General features: G+C 45.8%; 1 protein-coding gene across 2 annotated transcripts in view; it reads right to left on the bottom strand.

Annotated features, from left to right (window-relative positions):
* The window catches only part of LOC109879534 (AT-rich interactive domain-containing protein 3A-like), a 235878-nt gene that overhangs the window by 84505 nt on the left and 137763 nt on the right, over nucleotides 1-13610 (bottom strand). The window lies entirely within an intron of this gene.

Genomic DNA, 13610 nt, shown 5'->3' with positions numbered 1-13610 from the left:
CGTGGCTGCTGCCAGAGAATATCTTGTCTGTTGCAATTGATTTACTTTCATGTTAATCTCAATCTCAGCAGATTTAGTCATAACATGTTAGTATATTTGTGTCCTATAACCAATTTTACAGTGTTTTCTTTTAGCACAAGTGGATGGGGGGAGAACAGTCACCAGGTGGTGTTGTTGTCTAGTGGATGGGGAGAACAGTCACCAGGTGGTGTTGTTGTCTAGTGGATGGGGAGAACAGTCACCAGGTGGTGTTGTTGTCTAGTGGATGGGGGGAGAACAGTCACCAGGTGGTGTTGTTGTCTAGTGGATGGGGGGAGAACAGTCACCAGGTGGTGTTGTTGTCTAGTGGATGGGGAGAGAACAGTCACCAGGTGGTGTTGTTGTCTAGTGGATGGGGAGAACAGTCACCAGGTGGTGTTGTTGTCTAGTGGATGGGGAGAACAGTCACCAGGTGGTGTTGTTGTCTAGGTGATGGGGAGAACAGTCACCAGGTGGTGTTGTTGTCTAGTGGATGGGGAGAACAGTCACCAGGTGGTGTTGTTGTCTAGTGGATGGGGAGAACAGTCACCAGGTGGTGTTGTTGTCTAGTGGATGGGGAGAACAGTCACCAGGTGGTGTTGTTGTCTAGGTGATGGGGAGAACAGTCACCAGGTGGTGTTGTTGTCTAGGTGATGGGGAGAACAGTCACCAGGTGGTGTTGTTGTCTAGTGGATGGGGAGAACAGTCACCAGGTGGTGTTGTTGTCTAGTGGATGGGGGGAGAACAGTCACCAGGTGGTGTTGTTGTCTAGTGGATGGGGGGAGAACAGTCACCAGGTGGTGTTGTTGTCTAGTGGATGGGGAGAACAGTCACCAGGTGGTGTTGTTGTCTAGTGGATGGGGAGAACAGTCACCAGGTGGTGTTGTTGTCTAGTGGATGGGGAGAACAGTCACCAGGTGGTGTTGTTGTCTAGTGGATGGGGGGAGAACAGTCACCAGGTGGTGTTGTTGTCTAGTGAATGGGGAGAACAGTCACCAGGTGGTGTTGTTGTCTAGTGGATGGGGGGAGAACAGTCACCAGGTGGTGTTGTTGTCTAGTGGATGGGGAGAACAGTCACCAGGTGGTGTTGTTGTCTAGTGGATGGGGAGAACAGTCACCAGGTGGTGTTGTTGTCTAGTGGATGGGGAGAACAGTCACCAGGTGGTGTTGTTGTCTAGTGGATGGGGAGAACAGTCACCAGGTGGTGTTGTTGTCTAGTGGATGGGGAGAACAGTCACCAGGTGGTGTTGTTGTCTAGTGGATGGGGAGAACAGTCACCAGGTGGTGTTGTTGTCTAGTGGATGGGGGGAGAACAGTCACCAGGTGGCAAGAGAACAGTTCATTTCTCTGAGGTTGACCTGGTTCACATCTCTGAGGTTTCTCAATGCTTCTGGGAATGAAGCGATACGTTTCCTGACTGGTAAAACTGTTTTTTTGTAAAAACGTTCTGGGAACGAAAGTGAAAATGTTGCCTATAGTAGGAACATACATTTTTAGGTTGCAGGGAGGTTCTGAGAACGTTTAACTCCTGGTTCCCTGAAAGGTTTCCTGGGAGGTTGTATTAACATTCTGAGAACAACAGTTATAAGTTATTAAATAACACTGCTAGCTTAGTTGGGGTTAACTGCGCAGAGAGGACACATGGAAAGGAATTTGCTTAGGCATTAATCATGCCAACACATTTATTTTTAATGTGGCACAGCATCAGTGAGATTCAAGCCTATGACCTTTCTGTTTTCTAGCCATGGAATTAGTCAACTGTGCCACCAGGATGGAGATATCATGTCATTTAATTCTGTTTATTGTACAATACTTGTAAATAGGTTGTAAATACATTTTCTTAACGTTCTCGGAAACAACTTGAGAACATGACTTTAAAAATAGAACCGTGAAGAAACCTATATTACACTTTATGCTGAAGTACTGAAATTTCCACAAAATAACGTTGTTTCATGAACGTACTCGGAAACAACTTGAAAAACATCCCCAGTATCAAACCAGCTAGAAAACACTCCTAGAACCAAAATTCAAAATTAAATGTAACCATTATTATTATTTTTTTACTTTTAGGAAACATTCTGTTAAAGAAAATAACGTTTTTTTTGTTGTTGTTCAGAACCTTAAATGTGCTGAGAATGTTCCAAAGACAAGCAACTATTCAGCACCATTCCCAGAAAGTTGTGGGAAGGCTGTTTGCAAAATAAACAATAGGACGACCACACCCTCACCAAGATCTAAGAAACATATGGTTCTCAGAACTTCATGTGTTAACTAGCCCTTGAGCGCTAGAGAGGAGGACCCAGGAGCAGACGTGACAGAACCCCCCCCCCCTCCCTCTAGGGGCGTCACCCAGCTTCCCACCTGGATAAACCTGACGAGCTGGACAAGGCGTGGAAGCCTGACAAGCCGGCTGGGGCAAGAAAACCTCTCGAGCCAGCTGAGTCATCCCCCATTTCATGTCCCATTTATAAATAAAGGACATGAAACAAAACAAGAACAGCGTCTGGACAAGAGGAAACAAAACAACATTAATGCTGACACGGGGATGAAACTGAGGAACTGACAGATATAGGGGAGGCAATCAATAATTCTATATATACTAGAGAAACCCTGTGATAGGTGAAGGTATGATTACCCTCCCTTACCTCACTGTGCCGTGTGCTGAGACCTTAGTGTACCGTATACAGCCAGCTGTTGCAAAATAGCAGGAGGAAGTGTGTGTGTGAGCCAAGTGTGTCCCACCAGCACCTGGGAAACACCCTGCTTGTAGTGAGTGAGTGTGTGTGTGTGTGTGTGTGTGTGTGTGTGTGTGTGTGTGTGTGTGTGTGTGTGTGTGTGTGTGTGTGTGTGTGTGTGTGTGTGTGTGTGTGTGTGTGTGTGTGTGTGTGTGTGTGTGTGTGTGTGTGTTGTACTGTATGTGTGAGCCTAGTGTATTCCACACACTCCTAGAAAAACCCAGAGAGAGGGATAGTGTATGAGTGTCAGAGCTCCATGTGGAGGAACCAGGAGTTCATTAGGGAACAGCCCATTTACAGAAGCATTCAGGGTTCAGGGGACAGAACACCCAGTAGGGCTCGGGATTCTAACCAGAGACCTTTCGATTAATGGCCCCAACTACGCTTAACCGCTACCTGCCGCTCACACAACACGCGAACGCGCACACACATGCACACACACAGAGAGAGAACAGCCAGGTCATGCTGGCACCCTGCCAGTTGGCTCCATACCAGGCTCTAACAGCTCTCTCCCTCCGCTGCGCTGGCTCCCATTCCATCACACACACACACACACACACATATATACACACACACACACACACACACACACACACACACACACACACACACACACACACACACACACACACACACACACACACACACACACACACTACTAGAGCTGATGGCTCCTGATGGGGGCTTGGCCTAAGGAGATGTATCCTGATGGGGGCTTGGCCTTAGGAGATGTGTCCTGATGGGGGCTTGGCCTATGGAAATGTGTCCTGATGGGGGCTTGGCCTAAGGAGATGTGCCCTGATGGGGGCTTGGCCTAAGGAGATGTGTCCTGATGGGGGCTTGGCCTATGGAAATGTGTCCTGATGGGGGTTTGGCCTAAGGAGATGTGCCCTGATGGGGGCTTGGCCTAAGGAGATGTGTCCTGATGGGGGCATGGCATAAGGAGATGTGTCCTGATGGGGGCTTGGCCTAAGGAGATGTGTCCTGATGGGGGCTTGACCTAAGGAGATGTGTCCTGATGGGGGCCTAAGGAGATGTGTCCTGATGGGGGCCTAAGGAGATGTGTCCTGATGGGGGCCTAAGGAGATGTCCTGATGGGGGCCTAAGGAGATGTGTCCTGATGGGGGCTTGGCCTAAGGAGAGGTGTCCTGATGGGTGCTTGGCCTAAGGAGATGTGTCCTGATGGGGGCCTAAGGAGATGTGTCCTGATGGGCGCCTAAGAAGATGTATCCTGATGGGGGCTTGGCCTAAGGAGATATGTCCTGATGGTGGCTTGGCCTAAGGAGATGTGTCCTGATGGGGGCCTAAGGAGATGTGTCCTGATGGGGGCTTGGCCTGAGGAGATGTGTCCTGATGGGGGGCCTAAGGAGATGTGTCCTGATGGGGGCTTGGCCTAAGGAGATGTGTCCTGATGGGGGCCTAAGGAGATGTGTCCTGATGGGGGTTTGGCCTGAGGAGATGTGTCCTGATGGGGGGCCTAAGGAGATGTGTCCTGATGAGGGCTTGGCCTAAGGAGATGTGTCCTGATGGGGGACTAAGGAGATGTGTCCTGATGGGCGCCTAAGAAGATGTATCCTGATGGGGGCTTGGCCTAAGGAGATATGTCCTGATGGTGGCTTGGCCTTAGGAGATGTGTCCTGATGGGGGCCTAAGGAGATGTGTCCTGATGGGGGCTTGGCCTGAGGAGATGTGTCCTGATGGGGGGCCTAAGGAGATGTGTCCTGATGGGGGCTTGGCCTAAGGAGAGGTGTCCTGATGGGGGCTTGGCCTAAGGAGAGGTGTCCTGATGGGTGCTTGGCCTAAGGAGATGTGTCCTGATGGGGGCTTGGCCTAAGGAGATGTGTCCTGATGGGGGCTTGGCCTAAGGAGATATGTCCTGATGGGGGCCTGGCCTAAGGACATGTGTCCTGATGGGGGCCTAAGGAGATGAACCCTGTCTTCGTTTCTTGGCTAGGGCGAAGGAGGCTGGTCACTACTAAAGACCTCCGTCCCCACACATCAGCTTCCTATCGATCGGACACTTTGGTGGGATTAACAACAAGATTAACTTTAAAATGATATAAAACACATGTATGTTTTAGGAATTGTAATTATGAGATTTCTGTGGTTTGAATTTGGCACCCTCTATTTTCACTGGTAGTTGTCATATCGATCCCGTTAGCGGGATTGCAGCCATAAGCAACTGGTAGCTTGGTAAACTATATTTTCAGAGTAGCTTCCCCAACATAGAGAGATTGAGTCTCATATTCCCATCAAGTGAATAGACTTTATAAGTTTTGTCCATATTTAACACTATAGGTTACATTAGCTGCATTGTTAGTGAAAGACAATCAACAAACACCATCTCTCCCCCATCCTTAACAAACACCATCTCTGCCCCATCCTTAACAAACACCATCTCTCCCGCATCCTTAACACCATCTCTCCCCCATCCTTAACAAACACCATCTCTCCCGCATCCTGAACAAACACCATCTCTCCCCCATCCTTAACAAACACCATCTCTCCCCATCCTTAACAAACACCATCTCTACCACATCCTTAACAAACACCACCTCTCCCGCATCCTTAACACCATCTCTCCCGCATCCTTAACACCATCTCTCCCCCATCCTTAACAAACACCATCTCTGCCCCATCCTTAACAAACACCATCTCTCCCGCATCCTTAACACCATCTCTGCCCCATCCTTAACAAATCCCATCTCTCCCACATCCTTAACACCATCTCTACCGCATCCTTAACAAACACCATCTCTCCCGCATCCTTAACAAACACCATCTCTACCACATCCTTAACAAACACCATCTCTCCCGCATCCTTAACACCATCTCTCCCGCATCCTTAACAAACACCATTTCTCCCGCATCCTTAACAAACACTATCTCTCCCGCATCCTTAACACCATCTCTCCTGCATCCTGAACAAACACCATCTCTCCCACATCCTTATCAAACACCATCTCTCCCCCATCCTTAACAAACACCATCTCTCCCGCATCCTTAACACCATCTCTCCCGCATCCTTAACAAACACCATCTCTCCCCATCCTTAACAAACACAATCTCTACCACATCCTTAACAAACACCACCTCTCCCGCATCCTTAACACCATCTCTCCCGCATCCTTAACACCATCTCTCCCCCATCCTTAACAAACACCATCTCTGCCCCATCCTTAACAAACACCATCTCTCCCGCATCCTTAACACCATCTCTGCCCCATCCTTAACAAATCCCATCTCTCCCACATCCTTAACACCATCTCTACCGCATCCTTAACAAACACCATCTCTCCCGCATCCTTAACAAACACCATCTCTACCACATCCTTAACAAACACCATCTCTCCCGCATCCTTAACACCATCTCTCCCGCATCCTTAACAAACACCATTTCTCCCGCATCCTTAACAAACAGTATCTCTCCCGCATCCTTAACACCATCTCTCCTGCATCCTTAACAAACACCATCTCTCCCACATCCTTATCAAACACCATCTCTCCCCCATCCTTAACAAACACCATCTCTGCCCCATCCTTAACAAACACCATCTCTGCCCCATCCTTAACAAACACCATCTCTGCCCCATCCTTAACAAACACCATCTCTGCCCCATCCTTAACAAACACCATCTCTGCCCCATCCTTAACAAACACCATCTCTGCCCCATCCTTAACAAACACCATCTCTCCCGCATCCTTAACAAACACCATCTCTCCCGCATCCTGAACAAACACCATCTCTCCCGCATCCTTAACAAACACCACCTCTGGATGAAGCACATCTACAGAGTCCCATTTGAAAGGAATTCCCAAAGAGTGAAGGATAAACGGTGCGGAATATGTGCAGGTACAGTAATGTTCTTGTACTTATTGATGATGACAGTGAACTATACTATATACAGCAATTACAATATTTACTGTCATTTCAGAGAATCATGGAGTTGGATGCAAGTCCCATTCTCCCAGGAACTCATATTCATAGATGAGGCTGGATTAAATTTAGGCGAAGACGAGGAGGAGAGGAAGGAACATCATTGGTCAATGTGCCATCACTAATGTACCTGACCAGCGTGGGGGGAAATGTCACCATATGCGCAGCTATGAGCAACAATGTGGCTCTCCACCGTCATGCTACTGTTGGACCATACAACACTGCCCATCTCCTTCATTTCCTGAACACCTTACATGACAATGTTTTTCAGCCAGAGCAGAGAGACCACCAGGTGACCCTGAGCAGAGAGACGCCAGGTGATCCTGAGCAGAGAGACGCCAGGTGATCCTGAGCAGAGACACCAGGTGATCCTGAGCAGAGAGACACCAGGTGATCCTGAGCAGAGAGACACCAGGTGATCCTGAGCAGAGACAACAGGTGACCCTGAGCAGAGAGACACCAGGTGACCCTGAGCAGAGAGACACCAGGTGACCCTGAGCAGAGAGACACCAGGTGACCCTGAGCAGAGAGACACCAGGTGATCCTGAGCAGAGAGACACCAGGTGATCCTGAGAAGCAAATGCATGTTGTAATTTGGGACAAAGTGAGTTTCCATCGGGCTGATCAGGTCCTCAACTGGTTCCATGATCATCCCAGGTTTTACAATTCTATATCTTCCACCATATTTCCGATTTCTCAACCCCATTGGAGAGTTGTTTTCAGCATGGCGGTGGAAGGTGTATGACCACACACCCCCTATGAATGGATGGCCCTTCTCCAGATAGTGGAGGAAGCCTGTGGTTATATTCCTGCAGAGTCCTGTCAGGGGTGGATATTTCCGCCAGTCCCAACAAGGAAAAAGGCTATACTAGGTTTAGGGGTTAGGTATAAGAATTGGAGTCAGCGGGTAGGGGTTAGGTTTAGGGTTAGGTTTAGGGTTAGGTTTAGGTTTAGGGTTAGGTTTAGGGTTAGGTTTAGGTTTAAGTTTAGGGTTAGGGTTAGGGTTAGGGTTAGGGTTAGGGTTAGGTTTAGGTTTAGCGTTAGGGTTAGGTTTAGGGTTAGGGTTAGGTTTAGGGTTAGGGTTAGGTTTAGGGTTAAGGTTAGGTTTAGGGTTAGGTTTAGGGTGAGGTTTAGGGTTAGGTTTAGGGTTAGGTATAGGTTTAGGGTTAGGTTTAGGGTTAGGTATAGGTTTAGGGTTAAGTTTAGGGTTAGGTTTATTGTTAGGTATAGGTTTAGGGTTCGGTTTAGGGTTAGGTTTAGGTATAGGTTTAGGTTAAGTTTAGGTTTAGGGTTAGGTTTAGGGTTAGGCTTAGGTTTAGGTTTAGGTTTAGGTTTAGGTTTAGGTTTAGGTTTAGGGTTAGGTTTAGGTTTAGGTTTAGGGTTAGGGTTAGGTTTAGGGTTAGGTTTAGGGTTAGGGTTAGGTTTAGGGTTAAGGTTAGGTTTAGGGTTAGGTTTAGGGTTAGGTTTAGGGTGAGGTTTAGGGTTAGGTTTAGGGTTAGGTATAGGTTTAGGGTTAGGTTTAGGGTTAGGTATAGGTTTAGGGTTAAGTTTAGGGTTAGGTTGAGTGTTAGGTATAGGGTTAGGTATAGGTTTAGGGTTAGGTTTAGGGTTAAGTTTAGGGTTAGGTTTAGGGTTAGGGTCAAAGCTCAGACACGCCGGTAGGAATTTCAAACGTTTGTATGCCGACAGTACTTAGCCCCTCTGAACAGTGTCAGCAGTCAATCTCTTTTGTGTTCACACAGCAAAGACCTTGGAAGTTGACAGTCACCCAGACGTGTTAAAATACTCTCAACCAGAAGGTGGCAGTAGTGTTGATTAGCAATGCATATCTGCACGTATTGCTTATGGTCTAGATTCCAAGCTATCCGTGCTAATGTTGTTGAATGAGAATCAATGGTTTAATCCCCACAAATGTGTGTGTGTGTGTGTGTGTGTGTGTGTGTGTGTGTGTGTGTGTGTGTGTGTGTGTGTGTGTGTGTGTGTGTGTGTGTGTGTGTGTGTGTGTGTGTGTGTGTGTGTGTGTGTGTAGCCTGAGCAACCTGTCTGATCCTGGTCACCAACCTCACCTGGTTATGTCAACATCCCACTTTTGTCATCAGCCAATCACAGGGTGTTGCATCAACCAACGACCTCTCGTTTCCAGTCACGTCCACATGATTTTCATTGCTCATATTTGATTTAAATGTCGGGCCTGTAGAGGAGCTTTCTAGCACATTCCTTTTCGAAAAACAAACTTTATTTGATTTATTTCACCTTTATTTAACCAGGTAGGCCAGTTAAACTGCGACCTGGCCAAGATAGAGCAAAGCAGTGCGACAAAGACGACAACGACACAGAGTTACACGTCAAACAAACGTACAGTCAAATAACACAATAGAGACATATGTCTACAGTGTGTGCAAATGAAGTGAGGAGGTACGGCAATAAATAGGCTAATAGTGGCGAAGTAATGACAATTTAGCAGATTAACACTGGAGTGATAGATGTGCAGTTGAGGAAGTGTAGATGAGGAAGTGTAGATGAGGAAGTGTAGATGAGGAAGTGTAGATGAGGATGTGTAGATGAGGAAGTGTAGATGAGGATGTGTAGATGAGGATGTGTAGATGAAGATGTGCAGATGAGGATTTGTAGATGAGGATGTGTAGATGAGGATGTGTAGATGAGGAAGTGTAGATGAGGATGTGTAGATGAGGAAGTGTAGATGAGGATGTGTAGTTTAGGAAGTGTAGATGAGGATTTGTAGATGAGGATGTGTAGATGAGGATGTGTAGATGAGGAAGTGTAGATGAGGAAGTGTAGATGAGGATGTGTAGTTTAGGAAGTGTAGATGAGGAAGTGTAGATGAGGAAGTGCAGATGAGGAAGTGCAGATGAGGATGTGTAGTTGAGGATGTGTAGATGAGGAAGTGTAGATGAGGATGTGTAGTTTAGGAAGTGTAGATGAGGATTTGTAGATGAGGATGTGTAGATGAGGATGTGTAGATGAGGAAGTGTAGATGAGGAAGTGTAGATGAGGATGTGTAGTTTAGGAAGTGTAGATGAGGAAGTGTAGATGAGGAAGTGCAGATGAGGAAGTGCAGATGAGGATGTGTAGTTGAGGATGTGTAGATGAAGATGTGCAGTGTGTGAGATTGTTACTACATGTGTGTGTGTGTGTGTGTGATGTAGGTGTTTATTTGACATTTTCAACAGACAAAAGTCACACACACACACACACACACAGATAATTAGGTTTGTGTTCAAAGGCCTACGGTTTCATGTCAGACAGTCTCTTTATATCAAGTGAGGATTTACAAGATGGATGCCGCTGGGCGGCTGGGAGATTACTCTGCTCTGGTTGGATATCTCTACGGGATTCATGTTCTGGTATAAGAGGAGATCATAGGAATGGGTCTCATAGGGAATCAGACATTGTGTTCCAATAAATCCCTCTAAGAGTATTAAATTGATGTGCTCTTTTCTCTCTTCCTGTCGTTAACTGGACTGGGGTCAAATATTTAATGCCATTACACACAGGAAGTGGTGAAAAGTTTGAAAAGTTTGAAACGTGGTCCGTTTTCTGTCGTAATTTAACTAACATCATATGAACGTTTGGCTATTGTTCCCACGATAAAGGCATATGACCGTACTGTGGGATATAATATATTTTCTGATGAATATATACTGAGTATATACGAAATATTAAGAACACCTGCTGTTTTCATGGAGGGAGGGTGCAACTAAATATGAGGAAGGTGTTCCTAATGTTTTGTATTCTCAGTGTACTTTATGAAGTATTGTTTTTACCTCACTGTAAGATGTAATATCAGTAAAAATGCCGACATGAACTAGTATTCAACAATGCTTGTGATTACATACTTCGTTGTGTGGTTAATGTCAATGGTAATCATATACTGTAACGACCTTAACCTAGGCTATCCTCCAGCTCAAGTAGAGTAACACTTAGCTATGCCAAGAATCATTCGTTATTTAATCTAGACAGCTCCAGTAGTCAGTTAATATCATTAGACCAAGCCTCCATCAGGAACCATCTCATTAGACCAAGCTTCCATCAGGAACCATCTCATTAGACCAAGCCTCCATCAGGAACCATCTCATTAGATCAAGCTTCCATCAGGAACCATCTCATTAGACCAAGCCTCCATCAGGAACCATCTCATTAGACCAAGCCTCCATCAGGAACCATCTCATTAGACCAAGCTTCCATCAGGAACCATCTCATTAGATCAAGCTTCCATCAGGAACCATCTCATTAGATCAAGCCTCCATCAGGAACCATCTCATTAGACCAAGCCTCCATCAGGAACCATCTCATTAGATCAAGCTTCCATCAGGAACCATCTCATTAGATCAAGCCTCCATCAGGAACCATCTCATTAGACCAAGCCTCCATCAGGAACCATCTCATTAGATCAAGCCTCCATCAGGAACCATCTCATTAGACCAAGCCTCCATCAGGAACCATCTCATTAGACCAAGCCTCCATCAGGAACCATCTCATTAGACCAAGCCTCCATCAGGAACCATCTCATTAGACCAAGCCTCCATCAGGAACCATCTCATTAGATCAAGCCTCCATCAGGAACCATCTCATTAGATCAAGCCTCCATCAGGAACCATCTCATTAGATCAAGCCTCCATCAGGAACCATCTCATTAGACCAAGCTTCCATCAGGAACCATCTCATTAGATCAAGCCTCCATCAGGAACCATCTCATTAGACCAAGCCTCCATCGGGAACCATCTCATTAGATCAAGCCTCCATCAGGAACCATCAGCTCCAGTAGTCAGTTAATGTTTATGGTAAGTGTGAGCAATGTCTCACGCCTCCTTATCAGGACTGACCTCTGACCGATGAGAGTCCAGTAGAATAGTAGACAGACTGTAACTTACAGACTGTTAATGTACAGGCCGTAACCTACAGCCTAGACTGCTAACATACAGGCAGTATCGTGCAGACTGCTAACATACAGGAAGTATCGTACAGACTGCTAACATACAGGAAGTATCGTACAGACTGCTAACATACAGGAAGTATCGTACAGACTGCTAACATACAGGAAGTATCGTACAAACTGCTAACATACAGGAAGTATCGTACAGACTGCTAACATACAGGAAGTATCGTACAGACTGCTAACATACAGGAAGTATCGTACAGACTGCTAACATACAGGAAGTATCGTACAGACTGCTAACATACAGGAAGTATCGTACAAACTGCTAACATACAGGAAGTATCGTACAGACTGCTAACATACAGGAAGTATCGTACAGACTGCTAACATACAGGAAGTATCGTACAGACTGCTAACATACAGGAAGTATCGTACAGACTGCTAACATACAGGAAGTATCGTACAGACTGCTAACATACAGGAAGTATCGTACAGACTGCTAACATACAGGAAGTATCGTACAGACTGCTAACATACAGGAAGTATTGTACAGACTGCTAACATACAGGATGTATTGTACAGACTGCTAACATACAGGAAGTATCGTACAGACTGCTAACATACAGGATGTATTGTACAGACTGCTAACATACAGGAAGTATCGTACAGACTGCTAACATACAGGAAGTATCGTACAGACTGCTAACATACTGTAACCTACAGAGTTCTAATTTACAGAGTTCTAACCTACAGAGTTCTAATCTACAGAGTTCTAATCTACAGAGTTGTAATCTACAGAGTTCTAACCTACAGAGTTCTAATCTACAGAGTTCTAATCTACAGAGTTCTAACCTACAGAGTTCTAACCTACAGAGTTCTAACCTACAGAGTTCTAACCTACAGAGTTCTAATCTACAGAGTTCTAACCTACAGAGTTCTAATCTACAGAGTTCTAACCTACAGAGTTGTAATCTACAGAGTTCTAACCTACAGAGTTCTAATCTACAGAGTTCTAATCTACAGAGTTGTAATCTACAGAGTTCTAACCTACAGAGTTCTAACCTACAGAGTTCTAACCTACAGAGTTCTAACCTACAGAGTTCTAACCTACAGAGTTCTAATCTACAGAGTTCTAACCTACAGAGTTCTAATCTACATTGATTCTCATTGCTATTGCACATTGTTCTATAGGTTTATTAAAGCATCATTTTATTTGACCTGAGGCTGCTTAGTTGCAAGAGGAAGGGTGTGTGTGTGTGTGTGTGTGTGTGTGTGTGTGTGTGTGCGTGCGCGCATGCGAGCATTAGTTAGTTAGTTAGTTAGTTCGTGGGTCATATTTCTTGGTCATGTGTGTACTATGCCAGGACAAAAAAAGGTCATTGTAAAACCCTTCTTTCATTGTCATGACAATAGCTTGAGGTAGGAGGCGGTGGCAGAGTGGAGAGATGTGGAAACCTGAGATGAGAAGGTGTCACATACACTCAGCTCACAGCTCTCTCTCTCTCACTCTGTCACACATACACTCAGCTCACAGCTCTCTCTCTCTCACTCTGCCACACATACACTCAGCTCACAGCTCTCTCTCTCTCACTCTGTCACACATACACTCAGCTCACAGCTCTCTCTCTCTCTCTCTCACTCTGTCACACATACACTCAGCTCACAGCTCTCTCTCTCTCACTCTGTCACACATACACTCAGCTCACAGCTCTCTCTCTCTCTCTCTCTCACTCTGTCACACATACACTCAGCTCACAGCTCTCTCTCTCTCACTCTGTCACACATACACTCAGCTCACAGCTCTCTCTCTCTCTCTCTCTCACTCTGTCACACATACACTCAGCTCACAGCTCTCTCTCTCTCTCTCTCTCTCTCACTCTGTCACACATACACTCAGCTCACAGCTATGTAGAATGGAGAGAAACACAGATACGCCCACACACACCCGAGGCTAACTCCATTTACAGTGCCCACAGTGCCCCCCAAAGTCTTTCTTTATTTTACTTATTTTTACTATTTTCTA

Source organism: Oncorhynchus kisutch, linkage group LG8 (genome assembly GCF_002021735.2).
Source record: "Oncorhynchus kisutch isolate 150728-3 linkage group LG8, Okis_V2, whole genome shotgun sequence".
Taxonomy (NCBI): Eukaryota; Metazoa; Chordata; class Actinopteri; order Salmoniformes; family Salmonidae; genus Oncorhynchus; species Oncorhynchus kisutch.
Note: the sequence above shows the minus strand (reverse complement) of the source record. Positions and strands in the feature narration are given on the sequence as shown.